Source organism: Dendrobates tinctorius, unplaced genomic scaffold, assembly GCF_039654945.1.
Source record: "Dendrobates tinctorius isolate UK_male_01 unplaced genomic scaffold, ASM3965494v1 ptg000083l, whole genome shotgun sequence".
Taxonomy (NCBI): Eukaryota; Metazoa; Chordata; class Amphibia; order Anura; family Dendrobatidae; genus Dendrobates; species Dendrobates tinctorius.
The window spans coordinates 18,748,974-18,769,060 of NW_027361751.1; the positions used below are offsets into that span (position 1 = coordinate 18,748,974).

At 40.7% G+C, this 20,087-nt stretch overlaps 1 long non-coding RNA gene across 2 annotated transcripts in view; it reads left to right on the top strand.

The window, feature by feature from the left end:
• Positions 1-15,421, top strand: part of LOC141097230 (uncharacterized) — a 62,057-nt gene extending 46,636 nt beyond the window's left edge. For both annotated transcript variants that reach the window (XR_012233888.1, XR_012233889.1), the window contains exon 3: positions 15,294-15,421. This is a non-coding gene — a long non-coding RNA (uncharacterized lncRNA). The remainder of the gene's footprint in view (positions 1-15,293) is intronic.
• Positions 15,422-20,087: the final 4,666 nt, after the last annotated feature.

The window sequence follows — 20,087 nt, forward strand, 5'->3', positions numbered from 1 at the left end:
CACCTTACCACTTGTATATTCGGTTCCATTATCTGCACGCAGGGCTTTTGGCATTCTTCCAAATTTGTTAAACACTACAGCAAGATATTCTTCAAGTTTCTGTGGAACTTCATCCTTACTGTGTGAGCCTCTGGGAGTTTTTTTTAACACTCATAGACAGGAAGGGAGTTGTTGCACCAAACATATTCCAACAGCAACTCTCAAACCTAGTGTCTCCTTCCCATTATCCTGTAGACTGTAAGATTGCAAGGGCAGGTCCTCTTCCTCCTGTACTAGTCTATCATTGTTAGTTTGTTTACTGTAAGTGTCATGACTTGTCAGATGTCCTGGAACCAGGGGCTCCTTCCCTGTCCCTAACTCTAGTGGCACCCTATCTCACCCTGTTCCACAGGTTACTTCTGATGGTGACAGAGAAATGCACTGGAGAATGGAGTATGGGTTTAAATCAAAGTAGGAGAAGAAAGGGAATTATCACACACTCAATCCCTAGCAACAGTCACAGATAAACCTAACAAACACATTCTCCAATGATAACCAACAGCAACCTCCAGCCATGTAGCATGAGCTACTCTGACAATGAGTTCTAGCCAGGATCCAGATTATATAGGAGATGGGAGAGGTTAACAGTGCACAGATGAGAGCCTTAATGCAGGAAAGCTTCCAGGAGCTCTCAACTGAGCAGATTAACACTTGCACTACCAAAAAAAATTTACACTGAAACTCCTATATTATATAGAGTCATTACACACAGAGTGTTCTTGTGTTTATTTCCATTAATGTTGATGATTATGGCTTACAGCCAATGAAAACCCAAAAGTCATTATCTCAGTAAATTACAATACTTTATATCACCAGCTTGAAAAATGATTTTAAAATCCAAAATGTTGGCACACTGAAATGTATGTTCAGTAAATGCACTCAATACTTTGTCGGGGATCCTTTTGCATCAATTATTGCATCAAAGTGGCGTGGCATGGAGGCGATCAGCCTGTGGCACTGCTGCGGTGTTATGGAAGCCCAGGTTGCTTTGATAGCAGCCTTCAGCTCATCTGCATTGTTGGGTCTGCTGTCTCTCATCCTCCTCTTGACAATACCCATAGATTCTCTATGGGGCTAAGGTAAGGCGAGTTTGCTGCCAATCAAGCACAATGATACTGTTGTTTTTAAACCAGGTATTGGTACTTTTGGCATTGTGGACAGGTGCCAAGTCCTGCTGGAGAATGAAATTTCCATCTCCAAAAAGCTTGTCAGCAGAGGGAAGCATGAAGTGCTCTAAAATTTCCTTGTAGACGGCTGCGCTCACTTTGGTCTTGATAAAACACAGTGGACCTACACCAGCAGATGACATGGCTCCCCAAAACATCACTGATTGTGGAAACTTCACACTAGACCTCAAGCAGCTTGGATTGTGGCCCCTCCACTCTTCCTCCAGACTCTGGGACCTTGATTTCCAAATGAAATGTAAAATTTACTTTCATCTGAAAACAACACCTTGGACCACGGAGCAACAGTCCAGTTCTTTTTCTCCTTGGCCAAGGTGAGACGCTACTGGCGTTGTCTATTGGACATCAGTGGCTTGCCACAAGGAATGCAACACTTGTAGCCCACGTCCTGGATACGTCTGCGTGTGATGGCTCTTGAAGCAATGACTCCAGCAGCAGTCCACTCCTTGTGAATATCCCCCAAATATTTGAATGGCCTTTTCTTCCTTTCTTAACAATTCTTTCAAGGCTGCGGTTATCCCGGTTGCTTGTGCACCTTTTTCTACCGCACTTTTTCCTTCCACTCTAATTTCCATTAATATGCCTGGATTCAGCACTCTTTGAACAGCCAGCTTCTTTAGCAATGACCTTTTGTAGATTACCCTCCTTGTGGAATGTGTCAATGACTACCTCCTGGACATCTGTCAAGTCAGCAGTCTTCCCCATGATTGTGGAGGCTACTGAAACAGACTAAGGGACGTCTACCTATCTATCTATGCATCCCATGTATATTATCTATCCATCTGTCTGCCTGTCTAAACTATAATAGAGGCAGCACATCAACTGAAAAATTAGGCTGACTTTTAATAACCCATTGGGTCTATGTTAACAGTATGAACCAAACTGAACTAAAACTTTAATACATTGTTTTGTAAACTGTTATACACTTGTCCATGGTATCCAGGTCCATGCTTCCTTCCCCCTTGGTCTGCTTCCCTCAGTTGTGCTCCATGTCGGGTTTTGCAAGTTTCCCAGCGAGGATTAATGATATCATCCTAATAGACATATTTAACCCCTTCGCTCTGAAGTCTGTTTTCACCTTCTTGACCAGGCCAATTTTTAAAATTCTGACCACTCTTACTTTATAAGGTCATAACTCTGCAACGCTTCAATCGATCCACTGATTCTGAGATTGTTTTCTCATGACATATTGTACTTTATGAAGTGGTAAAATTTCTTTGCTATGACTTGTATTTATTTGTGAAAAAAAGCAGAAATTTGGAGAAAATTTTGAAAATGTTGCAATTTTAAAATTTTCAATTTTTATGCCCTTAAATCAGAGTTATTTCACAGAAAATAGTTAATAAATAACATTTCCCACATATCTACCTTACATCAGCAGAATTTTTTTTTGTTAGGAAGTTATAAGGGTTAAAAGTTGACAAGGCATTTCTCATTTTTACAATTAAATTTGCAAAAGCATTTTTTTAGGGACCACACATCTGAAGTCACTTTGAGGGGACTATATAACAGAAAATACCCCAAAGTGACACCATTCTAAAAACTGCACCCCTCAGGGTACTCAAAATCACATTCAAGAAGTTTATTAACCTTTCAGGTGCTTCACTGGAATTTTTGAAATGTGGAAGGAAAAAATAAACATTTACTTTTCTTTCACAAACATTTTCCTTTAGACCTATTTTTTTTTTTACTTTTTGAAAGTAAAATTAACTGGAATAAATAGCGGACACCTTGTTGTGTTTGGAGAGCTCCTGAAGTGCCTAAATTGTAGAACCCTCCCAAGTGACACTATTTTGGAAATTAGACCCATTAGGGAACTTATCTAGAGGTGTATTGAGCACATTGAACCCACAGGTGCTTCACAGAAGTTTATATCGTAGAACCGTGAAAATAAAAAAAATCACATTTTTCCCAAATAAATCTTTTTTTGGCTCCAAATTTTGCATTTTCATAAGGGTAACAAGAGAAATTGCTCTATACAATTTTTTGTGCAATTTATCATGAGTGTCCAGATACCCAATATGTGAAGAAAAACAACTGTCTGGAGTTTAAGCCCTCCATCCTCCTGCTGTAGAGATGCTCCCCTCTCCCACAAGTCTGAGAACAACCTAAAGTCTGGCCTATTATCACCGGACAGGTTAAGCTTGGGACTATAGTGACATCATGGAGTGCAATGTCCCTGGCCATCTTGAGGTGACCCCGACCTTCCTATTGGGTATTCCAAATCCCTCGGGCGCAACTCTCACTAGTCACTGGGCTCCCAGAATCGACCAGTCTACACATTTCCTTTTCATTCATCTGCAGGGCACACCCACGTAGCCCCTTGGCTGGTTAGTAGTTCATATAGCAGATTGGACACACATAGTACACTTGCCCCTGGCAACAGTCCATCTGTTTAACTTTGGGATCCTCTGCCCCCTTTTGGGTAACTACTACTTCCCAGGACTCCACCCTCTTTTGGGCAACTACTCCCTTTTGGGATACCGTCCCTTTTTGGTACTCCACCCCTTTTGCCTTTTTTGGATCGCCACCCCCCTCTTGGGACTCCACCCCTCTCTGGGGTCCATCCTGTGGACTACCCCATGGCACACTCCTGGCCCCAGTTTGCACAGTACACTATTATCTCTCTGGGCTTGCACTGGCCCTTTAAGAGTTTGTACGACCTGAACCACCAATGCCCTATTATGACACCTCATCAGCTCCTGCTGGCACTGCCACAGTCTCTGCTACAGCCACTGGCTCTCCTGGCACCTCTGGCTGCCGATCACAAGCCACTGCTGCTCTGCACGGCTCTGCACCACTCTGCACGGCTCCACAAGGCTCTGCCAAACTCTGTACAACTCCAAACGGCTCTGCGGACCTTCAGATGGCTCTGCGGACCTCTGGATGGCTCTACAGACCTCCAGATAGCTCTGCGGACTACCAAAGACCACAGCAAGCTTTGTAACCCCTCCAAGTTACCACTTGTAATCTTCGTGGCCCTGCCAAGCCATAGCAAGCTGTCTTGAAAGAAAATTCAGTGGCCCCGCCAATCCACAGCAATTACATCCACACGTGCTTACTGGACTGTTGCCCGCAGTCTATCACCATATGTAAGACAATGCTTACTGTGTGGGTTGGGGACACTCCCTTGGCAACGGGATTAAAGCAAACAGGCATGGTTTTTCACGCAGTCTTATTTTGGTTTATTTAACCATCATAAACCGCACCACGCATTGTCCATTACTTTACGACCATGGAAGTCGACATTAAGTTGCAGTCTGTAAACATGCTGGACCATACTCCATCCAGTTACCATGGCTGGCCACACAGTTCATTAACTGACCCTCGTCAGTGCACACAGACCCCCATACTCTGGGTTATCTTCCAGGAGCTCTGCTCCACATGCTGACTCCTTGTAAGTCCTAGGTTCACAAAGAAGCTGTCTAACTGGGATCACTGTCCTGGAGCTCCGCTCCACACGCTGACTTGTTCCACAGGCCAAACCCTACAGTCCAGGCCCTCAGAAGGATGGTAGCTTCCCTTCCACAGTTATTTGTTACAGACTCTGCAGGTACCTGGTCTCACACTGTGCTCTTCAGGAATCCGATCCTACTCCCAGGACCTTCCAAAACAGAGACCTTCAGGACCTTACAACACTGACCATGTGACCCAAACCACAGTCACATTATGTAGCTGAAACCACCCCCATAGGTGGGGTGTGTGTGTGTGGTTAGCCAGTCCCACCCAGCTCTCTGGCTAACCCTGTAAACCCCCCTTATAAACATAAACAAAGCTTGTAGAACTACAGGCCCAGAGCAACATTACTGACTTACAGTGCAGAGGACACCCCTCCTCTGCGACACATACCGGCCATTTACAACAATGCCGGTCACTGTCTCACAGGGCGCACAGCAGGGCTTGGAATGGAAGGAGTGACATTTGACTTTTTGAATGTAAATTTGCTGGAATAATTAGAGAATGCCATGTCGCGTTTGGAGAGCCCCTGATGTGTTTAAACAGTGGAAACCCCCCATAAGTGACAACATTTTGGAAACTAGACCCCTTTGGGAACTTCCCTAGATGTGTATTGAACACCTTGAACCCCCAGATGCTTCACAGAAGTTTATATCGTAGAGCCATGAAAATAAAAAATATCACATTTTTCCCACAAAAATCTTTTTAGCTCCAAATTTTGTATTTTCATAAGGGTAACAGGAGCAAATGGACCATAAAATTTTTTTGCGATTTCTCCTGAGTTCACCGATACCCCATATGTGGTTGAAAACTACTTTTGAGGCACAGTGAAAAGTTCAGAATGGAAGTACTGCCATATTACAGTGAAGATTTTGCTGCACTGGTTTGAGGGTGCCATGTCACACTGGCAGAGTCCCTGAGGTGCAAGAACAGCAGATCCCTCCCATAAGTGACCTCATTTTGCAAACTAAACCTCTCAATGAATTCATCTAGAGGTGCAATAATTATATTGACACCATAGATGTGTCACAGAATGTTATACCATTGGGCAGTGAAGAAAAAATAGTTTACATTTTTACCACCAAAATTGTGTTAGTCCCAAATTTTACATTTTCATACTGGGAAAACGGTAAAAATGGCACCAAAATTACAATTTCTGCTGAATGTAAAAATACACCATATGTGGCTGTACAGTACTGCTTAGCCATACAGAGAGACTCGGGAGGGACGGAGCGCTATTTGCCTCATGGAGCACAGATTTTCCTAAAATAGTTTGCCGACTCCATATACAGAGCCTCTAAGTGCTAGAAAAGCAGAACTTGCTGAATTTCTTTTGGATGCTGAGGAGCCATTTCGCTTTCCCAGAGACTTTGTTCTACCAGTAGTGTGGAAGTCCCTAAATTTCTGTTAACAGATGATGGACCTGAGTGAGGGCTTGCTTTTTTGTAGATTGAGTTGAAGCTTTTATTAGGAACATTTTATATGACATTTATGATCACATTTATCCGGCGCTCTACGCTGAGCACTTACAGCAGGGTTTCCATCTAAATCTCTGAGTGACATGACAGATTAAACCCCAGATGGATCCATTCACTATAATGAGGCAACAGAGTTACTCTGGACTCCGTCTGGCCTCTGTTCTTTTCAGAAGTGCACAAAACTGTGGCCAATGGCACTTTTATGCAATCCTAAAAAGACTGACACTGCTGGATCACAGGTCCTATAGCATCCACAGTGCCTCAATTGATCTCACTATAGGGAATCTTCCACCAGAAGTTCCGTTTGAATCACGTATTTCAGAGATTTACATGGAAAACCTGGTGTAAGCACTCAGCGCAGAGCGCAGGATAACTGCGCCAAGCCTTACTGTGATCTTTGAGAGGCAGAATGAAAAAATCAATAGCATGTGAGGAATTGGTTTTATTTATTTTTTACACTGTTCCTCGTGCAGTATAAGTAATTAGGCGACTTTATTCTTCAGGACGGTGTGATTACAGCGATACCAGATTTATATCGGGTTTTTATATTTGGCTTCTGTCACACAAAAAAAGATGCTTTTTATTGCAAAAACTAGTTTTTGCACCACCACATTTTGAGAGCTATAATTTTTCCATATTTCTCCCGACAGAGTCATATTTTGGCTTCTTTTTTGTGGGACAAGCTGACGTTTTTATTGGTACCATTTTCGGACACATGACATTTTTTGATCGCTTTCTATTCTGATTTTTGGGAGAAGGAATAAACAAATACCAGCTATTCAGGAATTGCTGCTTTTTTTTATACCATTCCACGTGTGGTAAAATTGGTAAGGCAGGTTTATTCTTCGTGTCAGTACGATAACAGCGACACCCAAACTATATATTTATATTTTTTTGTGTTTTGGCGCTTTTACACAATAAAAACTATTTTATAGAAATAATATTTATTTTTGCACAACTTTATTCTGAGAGCTATAGCTTTTAACTTTTTTATTTTTCTGCTGATGGAGCTGCATGATGGCTGTTTTGTTGCCGGACAAGATGATGTTTTCAGCAATACTATTTTTATTAACATTAGTCTTTTTGATCATGTTTTATTGCACTTTTTGTTCGGCAGTATGATGATAAAGCATTGTTTTTTGCCTTGTTGTTTATTTTTTTACGGTCTTCACTGAAGGGGTTAACTACTGGGACAGTTTTATAGAGAGGGTCGTTATGGACACGACAAAACCAAATATGTGTCCTTTTATTGTTTTTTTTTTTTACATATATGTATTTATTGAAAAAATATTTGATTTTTTTCTTTATTTGGGGATTTAAAAAAAAATACTTTTACACTTTTTTATATCCCATCCTGGGACATCACTGTAAGGTGTTAGATCGCTGATGTGATACTCTGCACTGCAGAGTATCACGTCATCAATCTAACAGGCAAGGAAGGAGGCATGTCAGCGCCTGCTTTCAACAGGCGCTTACAAGTCACCTTCTCTGCAGGACCATGAAGGACCCCATGGCCATCTTGTGGCATCATGTTGTCCTGATGGAAGCGTGCAAGGAACTTATTCCCTGCGTGATGCTCATCTATGCCGCTGTCACTACTCACAGAGGCATCAGATGGGCTAAATGCCGGCGATCGGTGCCTATTGTGGGCGTTGCTGCAGGATTGTCAGCTCTAACACAGAGCTGTCATCCACACCTGATCGCCGCGGAACTTAGCTTGAAGCAGTGCGATCAGTGCGCCGTATTTGTGCTGCTATTTGCAGGAACGCTGTTCCCTCAGTACAGTACATGTACGGCGCATGTCGGGAAGGGGTTAAAACCCATTGACACAAACACCTGTGCTTTAGGATTGATTTTCTAAGACTCCTACTTCTTTGTTAGGCGTCTGCTGCCATTTTTCCTACTTATGCCTTGTGTTTGTGATTGCATTCATTTCTGCTGCAACCACACTGCTAATCCTGGATATCTGGGGATCCTTTACAGTCCTGTCTATCTACATGCCTTCTTGTTTGCTGCATCAACACCCAAAGTCCATGTGTCCACCTGGACCTGGGGTTTATAGAATCCACCTCACCTGGTGAGCCGTGAAAGTCGCCACAATGGGCTCTTATAAGTAAGTTTTTAAAAAAAAATATTTCAATTGCAGTGTGGACCCCCTTATTGTTTTTGTATTTGGAGGGTTTGGTTCTTGCCTACTGGGAGGTTTCGTACTCCTAAATTTTGCCAGTGCTGCATCTATCCATCCATCCATTCATATATTTATCATTACTACATAGTATCATCATCTTCACTGATTGAGCACTGTGAATGAACCTTAGAGACAAAGGAAGTAAACTACTGAGCATGTGAGTCCACAAGAACGGGTGGACAAATATTCTAGCTACAGGAGAAACAGCAGGAGCCACTTTTATGGGTGAAAATGTAACATATTTAGAAAACAGCATACTGTATCTTATTAAATGTATATTGCATTTATACTTCTATTAATATGGTCTATGGAGTTTTAAGCAATAGTTTTCATGGTAAAACCCCAGTAACAAGTATACACCTAAGTTGGCTCCATAATATTCCAATCTGTTCATGAATACCAAGGGGTCACCTTGCAATCTCATTCATGCCATGTATTTGAAATGTCCATTTATTTGAATCAGTTTTAAGCCTATTACTGATTAACGTCCTCTAAGAGTCAATATCATTTAATGAATGAGTATCCATTGACACAGTGAAAAGTTTCATAGTGGGGTTCTGCAGAATGGTCGCTTGAGAATCTGCATGTTAAAAATGAAATGAATGCAAATCGATCCCACTCATCTAATTATAATGATTAGGAAGAATTAACAAAAGCTCAGTTCAATATTTTCTTGATTGCATATGAGGGAGGTGGACTGTGGTGAATGTCATTGTCATTTCAGAAGAAGATGCGGTTTATCTCAGCAGGCTCCAAGCTAAAGTTTGTAAAAATCTATGAAGTTGTTACAGGGTAGTAACATGAAAATCCGGCTCTTTCTTTAATTAATTAAAATTTGGCCTGGGTGCACGTACCTTATAGGTTTTTTTTTATTTCCGAGGAAACCATAGCAGTTCTATCATGGTAGTAATATGAGGGTACATTTATATATGTGACTACAAGTCACCATACAATCTCATGAAGACAATTCTTGTCAAACTGCCTTGATAATTCTTGTCTACCTGCCCCATTGAGACTTTACTTCCAAGTCATTTTTTTCTGATGCACAAAAAGTGGACAGATTTCCTTCAGTGTGCTCAATCCAATTTTCTTCCATTTTTGGTCAACATGTCTGTCAGTTTTTACCATCAGTATTTCATCAGATTTCTCAAATGAAAAAAAATACCAATTTTCTCCCAGTCCCGTTCACTTAAATAGAGAAGTTTGGTCCACAAATTGGTCCCATCTAACTCATGCCTCCATTTTGTTATGGCCCATCAGACCACAAAAATAACAGGCATTTGAGAAAGGCCATAAACTATAATGTGTCTGTGTGCAATATGTCTATATTAGAGATGTGTCCCATCATTCAAGATCCCACATTATGAGCTAAAATGCAGAATGGTAATAGAGAATAGGGAGATCAGCTTCCAATATGGTGAATCTTGGTCAATTGAGACATTATACGGACAGCTATTCTATTATGTTTCTTACCAGAAAAGTTGCAAATACTTTGGTGCTGGATAAACTGGGGTGTGAAGTTATGGAGTATTGACTTTTCTGGTTAGATTCTCAGGTCAAGGTCAGGATGCAACAAGTCACAGAATAAGATGAAGCCTTAGTCAAGGAACAAGTGTGAAGATGACATTGGCAATAGAAGCAGAGAACAAATCGATCAGGAAGCAGGTGCCAAAGCAAGGCAGGAACAAGATGACAAAACTAGGCAGAAACCAGGAGAGAAGGCAGTAGCAAAGTAACAAAACGAGGCAGGACCCAAACAACAAATTCAAGAAGGAGCAAAGAAATCTGGTGAGATAATGGAGCAGAAGCCACATGACTAGCAGGCAAGAACCAGCTGTCAAAATGCAAGCAGGAATCAAGTGTCAAAACAATGCAGGAGCAAGATGTCAAAACCAAGTAGGAGCCAAGCAAAAAAAAAAACCTGTCAGGAACTAGACGACAAAACCAGTCAGGAAACTGGTGACAAAACCAGACAACAAAACCAGGCAGGAAACTGGTGACAAAACCAGACAACAAAACCAGGCAGGAAACAGGAGACAAAACCAGACAACAAAACCAGGCAGGAAACTGGTGACAAAACCAGACAACAAAACCAGGCAGGAAACTGGTGAGAAAAGAAGACAACAAAAGCAGGCAACAAAAACCAGGCAAGAACCAGGCTAAAATATCAAATATTGTATAAAAGGTCGATAGTTTCCAAAAAAAGCATAAAATAAAATTTCCATATAAGTTTCTGTACAGTAGGTTCTCAAAGACAGACATACCAGAAATAAAGTAGTGATCAGGAGCGTATCTACAATGGGTGCAGGAGTTGCAATCGCACCTGGGCCCTGGAAACTGGGGGGCCTAAAAAGTCTCTTTGGCCTATATTACATGAACAATGGTATTAAAGACTTGCAAATATTGGAGCTTTGCTTTGGGGCCCATGAGTTTCAAGTTATGCCACTAGTAGTGATAATGGAGGCAGGTAATTCTTGGTGCTCTGCTGAGATGTTCACTGTGATTACATCACCCAACTTTGGAAAGAATTTTCCAAATCGAGTTCTTTATTAACAGTAGTTCTATTCAAAGAAAACAATCTGCTGAGGTTTACCAGAGGTGCAAGCTTTTGATTTTAGTGGTTGGTAAGGGTCCCGATGGTCAAGATACACATGCTTATCTTTTCTCTCCATGTCCACTGTGTGGGCAGGCTCTTCTTGATTTAATGTCCACCCACTACAGTCTCATAGAGAAAGAGGGAATCTGCAGCTGCATCCTCCCTTCCCCAGATGAGGTGTATGGATCCTTATAGAGGGACTGGGGGCAGGAAACGTGTGCATTGTTGGCTGCAGGATATCAAGAAAGATGACACTTTCTTATGATTAAACATAATTATATCTGCTACCACTATTAATAATAATAATAATAATTATAAAAAAATAAAAAATAAGAATATCAGGTATGGCTTTGAAACTGTTTAATTGGAGTTTCTATCTCTATGTTGATGTGTTTTAAAATTTAAATAAATTCTGATTAGATGCTAGGAGTATCTGTGATTATGCAAAATCCTAACTTGCACAGTAGCTTCTATTTAGTCTATTATGATATAAGATCATTGTTTTTTTATTCAATGATTTTTCAAGAGTAGTAGACATGACTTGGCCAGCAATAAATAAGTTATGAAAAGAACATTTAACATCAATTATTAAACTAAAGTCAATTAAAACACATTGAGAAAATTATACAAAGTGTTCAGAAGCAAAATGGAATACTGTTTACCTAATGACCTAGTTAAAAATCTGTTACAGCTTGATAAGTGGATAGGGACAATAACGTGCCATTTATTTGGCCCTTATGTATCACCTCAAAAATGTACTTTTTTTTTACTTTTTCATCCCATCTTACAAAATATTGCACTTATTACAGATATACAGCAGTGCGGTACATGTAGTACAGGTAAATGGCAGTGCAGTACATGTAGTACAGGTAGATAGCAGTGCAGTACATGTAGTACAGGTAGACAGCAGTGCAGTGCATATAGTACAGGTAGAAGGCAGTGCAGTACATGTAGTACAGATAGACAGCAGTGCAGTACATGTAGTACAGGTAGATGGCAGTGCAGTGCATGTAGTACTGGTAGATGCCAGTGCAGTGCATATAGTACAGGTAGATGGCAGTGCAGTACATGTAGTACAGGTAGATAGCAGTGCAGTACATGCAGTACAGGTATACAGCAGTGCAGTGCATATAGTACAGGTAGATGACAGTGAAGTGCATATAGTACAGGTAGATGGCAGTGCAGTACATGTAGTACAGGTAGATAGCAGTGCAGTACATGTAGTACAGGTAGACAGCAGTGCAGTACATGTAGTACAGGTAGATGGCAGTGTAGTGCATATAGTACAGGTAGATGGCAGTGAAGTGCATGTAGTACAGGTAGATGGCAGTGCAGTACATGTAGTACAGGTAGATGGCAGTACAATACATGTAGTACAGGTAGATGGTAGTACATGTAGTACAGGGAGATGGCAGTGCAGTACATGTATTACAGGCAGATGGCAGTACAATACATGTAGTGCAGGTAGATAGCAGTGCAGTACATGTAGTACAGGTAGATAGCAGTGCAGTACATGCAGAACAGGTAGATGGCAGTGCAGTACATGTAGTACAGGTAGAGATTGGACAGTATATGAAATATAGATCAAGAGTAGTCCATTACATGTAGTACAGGTAGAGCACAGTACAGTGGATTGCAGTACAGTGCATGTAGTACAGGTGGACAGCAGAACACTATATGAAATGGTGGTGGAGAGCAGTCTAGTACATGTAGTACAGGTAGAGGCAGTACAATGCTAATTGCCCTTAATGTTCGCTATTGCCGTTCAGTCATTACACTGGCAAAATCTGGACATTGACAACTTTGGTGAACTATATACTCCACAAAGCAACATTCTGTGTCATTATTGTTTTTCATACACAATTTTGTATAGCATGTAGTTTTTTCTATACATTTTTAACTTCATTTTTGTACCAGTTCATTTTTGTTTAGCAGTTTATATCATTGAACTTTTTATTAGCAGCGTAAGTTTGTGACTGTCCTGTCTTCAGCTAAATGAATGGGATTCATATAGCTTAATAAGCAGCTAAACCGCTCTACCGGGGTCCAATAAGGGAGACTGTAGTTGAATCTGTGGTTTATTGAATGTAGGTATATAGATGGTGAAACTACAACAAAAATACATGAACACAATCAGTGGTCACCTTGTCGATGGTGGGACGGCTTTTATGCTATGTTTGATCAAATACAGTATTACTAAGAACTCTGTATGATTTAAATGCACTTTTGCTTTTCACTTATTTAATTATAGCAGGGTTTTTTTCATTTTGTCTTTTGTAGATTTTGTATGCTTTTTGGCCATGTGAACATGCATTTATATGCTGCATGTGTACCAACTCAAACCAAGCTCAATTTTTGTGTTTTTTCTTTGTATTTTTGCATTCTGTGCAAGTTGGGGTGTGGCCTCCCTCTCCTGAGCTGGAAACTGTATTTAACCCCTTCGCACCTGAGCCTGTTTTTGCCTTCGTGACCGGGCCAATTTTTTCAATTCTGACCAGTGTCACTTTATGAGGCCATAACTCTAGAACGCTTCAACGGATCCTACTGATTCTGACATTTTTTTCTCATGACATATTGTACTTCATGATGGTGGTAAAAATTTTTAGCTATGATCTGCGCTTATTTGTTAAAAAAAATCAAAATTTGGCAAAAATTTAGAAAATTTTGCAGTTTTCAAACTTTTAATTTTTATGCCCTTAAATCAGAGAGTGATATCGCACAAAATAGTTAATAAATAACATTTCCCACATGTCTACTTTACATCTGCACAATTTTGGAAACATAATTTTTTTTTTTAGGAAGTTATAAGGGTTAAAAGTTGACCAGCGATTTCTTATTTTTACAACAAAATTTGCAACGCCATTTTTTTTAGGGACCACCTCACATTTGAAGTGAGTTTGGGGGGTCAATATGACAAAAAATACCCAAAAGTGACACCATTCTAAAAACTGCACCTCTCCATGTACTCAAAACCACATTCAAGAAGTTCATTAACCCTTCAGGTGCTTCACATGAATGAATGGAATATGGAAGGAAAAAATAAACATTTAACTTTTTTTCACAAACATTTTACTTCAAAACCATTTTTTTTATTTTCACAAGTGTAAAAAGAGAAAATGAACCACAAAATTTTTTGTGCAATTTCTCCCGAATACGCCAATACCCCGTATGTGGGGCTAAACCACTGTTTGAGCACACGGCAGAGCTCAGAACGGAAGGAGTGCCGTTTGACTTTTTCAATGCAGAATTGGCTGGAATTGAGATCGGATGCCATGTCGCATTTGGAGAGCCCCTGATGTACCTAAACAGTGGAAACCCCCCACAAGTGACCCCATTTTGGAAATTAGACCCCCCAAGGGACTTATCTAGATGTGTGGTGAGCACTTTGAACCCCCAAGTGTTTCAGTAAAGTTTATAACGTAGAGGCGTGAAAATAAAAAAATAATTTTTTTTCCACAAAAATGATCTTTTAGCCCCCAATTTTTATTTTCACAAGGGTAACAGGAGAAATTGGACCCTAAGAGTTGTTGTCCAATTTGTCCTGAGTACGCTGGTACCCCATATGTGGGAGAAAACTACTGTTTGGGCACACGGTGGGGCTCGGAAGGGAAGTAGTGACGTTCTGGAATGCAGACTTTGATGAAATGGTCTGCGGGCGTCATATTGCATTTACAGAGCCCCTGATGTACCTAAACAGTGGAAACCCCCAATTCTAATTCCAACCCTAACCCCAACACACCCCTAACCCTAATCTCAGCCCTAACCATAACCCTAACCAAAAACCTAACACCAACACACCCATAACCTTAATCCCAGCCCTAGCCCTAACCCTAGCCCTAACCCTAACCCTAGCCCTAACCCTAACCCTAGCCCTTACCCTAGCCCTAGCCCTAACCTGTGTACCTGCTTTTTTTTTTTCTTTACTTTTTTTATTTTTGTGACAAGATTGCTGCCCTGTGATCTGACTCATAGTAACGCCACTTCTCCTATGATCTCACACTGACAGATGATCAGAGGTGAAGCAGCGTTACTATGTGACAAGATCGCTGCCTGGCACATAATAACGCGACTTCTCCTCTGATCTCACAATGACAGATGATCAGAGGAGAAGCAGCGTTACTGTGTGACAAGATCGCTGCCTGGCACAGCTGTGCCAGGCAGCGATCAGCTGTGCCAGGCAGCGATCTAGTCACATAGTAACGCTGCTTCACCTCTGATCATCTGTCAGTGTTAGATCAGAGGAGAAGCCGCGTTACAATGAGTGAGATCGCCGGGAAACAAGCAGCTTTAAATGCACTTTTGCTTTTTACTTATTTAATTATAGCATGGCTTTTTCATTTTGTCTTTTATAGATTGTGAGAAGCTTGTGGAAGGATATCCCAAACGTTTGACCCAAATCATTCAGTTTAAGGGCTATGGTACCAAATACTAATGAAATGTATGTAAACTTTTGACTTTGCAGTAAATAATAAAAATGCCTTAAAACATTCTCTCTCTGTCATTATTCTGGCATTTGGCAAATATTAATAATTATAGTAATCCTAATTGACCTAAAACAGGAAAGATTTATTCTGATTTCATGTCAGATAGTGAGAAAAACATGGATATGTGTCTTTTTATAAAGAGTATGTAAACTTCTGGTTTCAACTGTACATTTTGTTCCTTTTTTATTAAGCCATAATGTTGACAATGAACAATACACTGTGGAATCTGATCTACGGGTAGTACGAGTTATCAATGTAATTCCTAGCTGTAGGTTTATTCTGATTTCATGTCAGATATTGAGAAAAACATGCACATGGGTCTTTTTATATAGTATACAGTATATAAACTTCTGGTTTCAACTGTATTTCATCTGATTATATAGGATCTGTTGGGAACATTATAGCTTCCAAAAAAAGACTACCTACTACCACAAACTAAATAATATCATTATTCCAAAAATATTTTTTAAGTAGATTGTTTACCCCTTTTTATGTTGAAATGTGACCAAGCAGGGTGAAAAATTAATGATGCAGCATACTCTACTAGAGATGCCCTGTCTTTCTTCTCTTAGTGGTGCCCAGGTACCCCATGGGTCTACTTAATTCCTCTCTTGGCAAGGAAGGGTATGTAACCACTGTAGTCAGTGATAGACTGCAGGAGGTATATATCCGTGAGACTGAAAAAAGACTATATTCTGATCATAAGGATGTGACTGTTGCAGTCAATCACTAGCCAAAGCCATCAAAGAAAGAGCAAGTAAGGAGTCTAGTGGGAAACTCAGGCACTTCTAAGAGAAGAATAGTAGGGGGGATTTCTAGAGAAGTTTGCTTTTTTTATGCACCATGCTTGGCCTATAACATTTAAAAGGGGCACACAACCCCGTTAATATAATGCTTTATAGTAACAATCTTATTTCTAAGGTTGCACTTCCTACAACTCCCCTAAACTGCTACAATGATGGTCCCAAAGTCAATCAGCTCAGCAGAACAAAATGTTTAATGTACAATCAATGTTCAATCTCCTGTTAGAGGACCCCAGCTCTTCTACCCTAGACCACCTCGTATTTTGACCTTTATCCTTTCTCAACCTTAGATAGCCAAGGATGCTGACGTTAACCATTTCTTGGTAATAGACCACCAAGGATATTAACACTAATTCCTTCTCTGCCCCAGACCACCAGTGTGAGACATTAAGACCTTTTATCCTCTGGACCTCCAGGAATGGTGTCAGTAACCTATTCTCTACAATAGACCAGCAGGGATGCAAAAATTAATAGCTTATCTGCCCAAGATCACTAACGATGGTGTCATACAGCTACCAAAGGACTCTGGTAGCAACCATCCCTCTGCTATAAACGACTAGAGATACACATATTAACCCTTTTACTGTGCCTGATTACCAAGGTAACATACATTATACACACATCATAATGTGTGGGGGGCAGCATACTGTGTGTGGGTCACTGTTTGAGTATCCTACTGTGTGGTACAATAATACTTAGTGGAGGTATCTGTGTTAGGGGCCACTGTTAGGGCTTCATTATAGGTTAGGGGCTACTCTGTGGGTATTATACTGTATGATAGGCCCTAGGTGCCATTATGTTGTGTTGGTGGCACTTTTGTGCATTATACTGTGTGGGGGTGTACAGTTGGGAATTATGCTGTGTTTATGTGGATGTTCACTTTGGGACTCCATACTGTGTGGAGGGGCAGATTATGTGGGGGGACATCATACTGTATGAGGACCATGCAAAGGGCACTCCTTCTGTATGGTGCACAGAAAAAATTGGGCAAGGTTTGGCGTATGTGTCCCGTTCCCTGCCTTCATAATGTGGGATGTTTGTACACCAGTAGAACAATTTCACTACAATATACTATATTTTTATATATTAATCTGGTATTTATACACAATGATACATTCTTGGAAACAATTTATTCGCCATGAAATCTTTTTGCTCTATATTTACCCTGTCAAAATGTAAAAGTATTATTCCCTCTTTCCTTCAGCTGGAGTTATTCTCCATCTCGTGCATATAAAGTAATAGGAGACTTCTCTGTCTAGACAAATGTAAGCACCTGTTGTTCTTGCAGATGCCTCAATTAAATGCTAATCCCATGCAAACCACAGGATTCCCACAAAACATTTATATGGAGAGACAACTATCTACTGTATATAGGGGCAAGAATATACAGTATAATAAACAGTAATATCATATTCCTAATATCACTATAACTAAAAGTATTCAGTTATGCTCAAAAGTTTACATACCACGGTAGAATTTTGGCTTTCTTAGCCTTTTTCAGAGAATATGAATGATAACACCAAAACTTTTTCTCCACTCAAGGTTAGTGGTTGGGTGAAGCCATTTATTGTCAAACTACTGTGCTTTCTCTTTTTAAATCATAATGACAACCCAAAACATCCAAGTGACCCTGATCAAAAGTTCACACACCCTGATGATTTTGGCCTGATAACATGCACAGACGTTGGCACAAATGGATTTGAATGGCTACTAAAGATAACATCCTCACCTGTGACCTGTTTGCTTGTAATCAATGTGTGCATAAAAGCTGAGTGAGTTTCTGGGATCCAGACAGACTCTTGCATCTTTCATCCAGCCACTGATGTTTCTGGATTGTGAGTCATGGGGAAAGCAAAAGAATTGTCAACGGATCTACAGAAAAGGTAGTTGAACTGTATAAAGTAGGAAAATGATACAAAAACATTTCCAAGGAATTGATAATGCCAGTCACCAGCGTTGAAACTGTGATTAACAAATGGAAATCAGGTGCTCTTTAAAACTGAAACCACGGTTCAGTAAACCAACTAAACTTTCATCCACAACTGCCAGGAAAATTGTTTGGGATGCAAATAAACCCCACAAATAACATCAGCTGAAATACTGGACTCTCTGAGAACTAGTGGTGTGTAAGGTTTCCGGATGTTCCATGGAGCCTGTTTTGCCCTCGTCCAAGATGGAGTCTGTTACTTCGCCCTGTCCTTGAACTTCCTGTCAGTCCTCTCATTTAAGTCCATGTCAGGAAAGACTCCTTGCCTGAGTATTTTGTTGCTGGTGGCTTCTGAGCTTCCTCCTGACTTGCTTCTGGAGTTCATACTGCTGCTCGTTTACTCTGTGTTCTACTTCATCATTTCCAGCTGCCTTCAGTCCCCTGTGCTACTTTCTGATCCTGGCTGTGCTTAACTACTGACCAGACTTCTAAAGAGTGGAGTTACACATCTCTGGAACTGCTGTGGTCTGCAAGACTTTTTGATATTATTATGTTCTGAACATTAACTCCTGGACTGTGTCTGTGTGGCTGCGGTTCCGGACTTTAGCAGGACTTTTCAGCCCTAAAGGAAGTACACTGGAAAACCTCCTTGTGGTTCACCATCCTCATATTACTGGACTTCCATGAAAGGTGCCGGCTTCACTGTTTGCATATTTCTGGACTACCAAGTATAAGTGCAGGTCGCACACTTACTGCATATAATTTCTGGACTTGCTTGCATTAGCGGTCACGCTCCGCTAGCATACCTGCTGAACATTTCTGTTTTGCACTTCTCTGTAATTTCAGGAATTCTTCTGTTAATTTATGTTTACTGTTGCTTTGTTAATGCAGTTTGCTTGTCTCAACTTTGGTCTCAGATTCGTTTGTCCCACGCAATCAGATTCCATATTACCTTCATATATATATTACAGGATACTCACGCCGTATCAGGAATCTGCTGTAATAATGACTGAGGAAATGTCGGATCAGTTTTTTTCCATGATTAACTCTTTAAAGAGGACATGGAGGCTCTGCAAAACAAGGTTGCTAACTGGGAGGCCCTTTTCGGACAGGTTCTTTAGGACTTAAGTAATCAAATAACTGCACAGGCGCCTTTATCTCCGGGGCAGCCACTGCCATCTAGCCCACCCAAGTTACAACCGTTTAGATTCAATGGAGACCGCTACATATTTTGTGGGTTTATTAATCAATGTACAGTATTTTGTATTTTGACATGTATGTTTCCCAATTTCGTACTGATCGGTCCAAGGTCCTATGTATAAACATGTTACTTACCTCACGAGAACTTGTTTGGGCTAATCCGCTTATCGAGACTCATGACCCCAGTTTGAGTAACTTAGACGATTTTCTAGCTGCAATGTCTATGATGTCTGATGATCCTAATTGTTGCATTACTGTTGAAACTGCATTGTTATTGTTGCGTTAGAGTAAGCGCTCTGTTATCGAATATGCTTTGGAATGTAGATGGCTGGTGGTGCATACAGTTTGGGACTGTTATGCTCAATTACCCATTTTTAGGAGAGGACTTTCTAGAATGGGTAAGGACGAGGTAGCCCATGCAGAGTCTCCTCAAGAGTTAGAGGTGCTTATACAGCATTGCATGCGCATTGACATACGTATTACTGAACGTAGACAGGAGAAATTTGTAGCTTCTAATCGTGTCACTAACTCTCCCCTTTCTCCTAAAAAACCTGCAGGCAAGTCCTCATGGGAAGTGGAATCGGTTCCGATACAAGTGGATGCATTACAGCGGCGTGAGAATAGTGAGCATAGGGAGCATTGTTTTCCTGAGAGTTTGTGTTTCTACTGCGGTCAATCAGACCATTTCCTGAATAACTGTCCCAAATGGCCTCGGAAGGTACTAGCCACAGT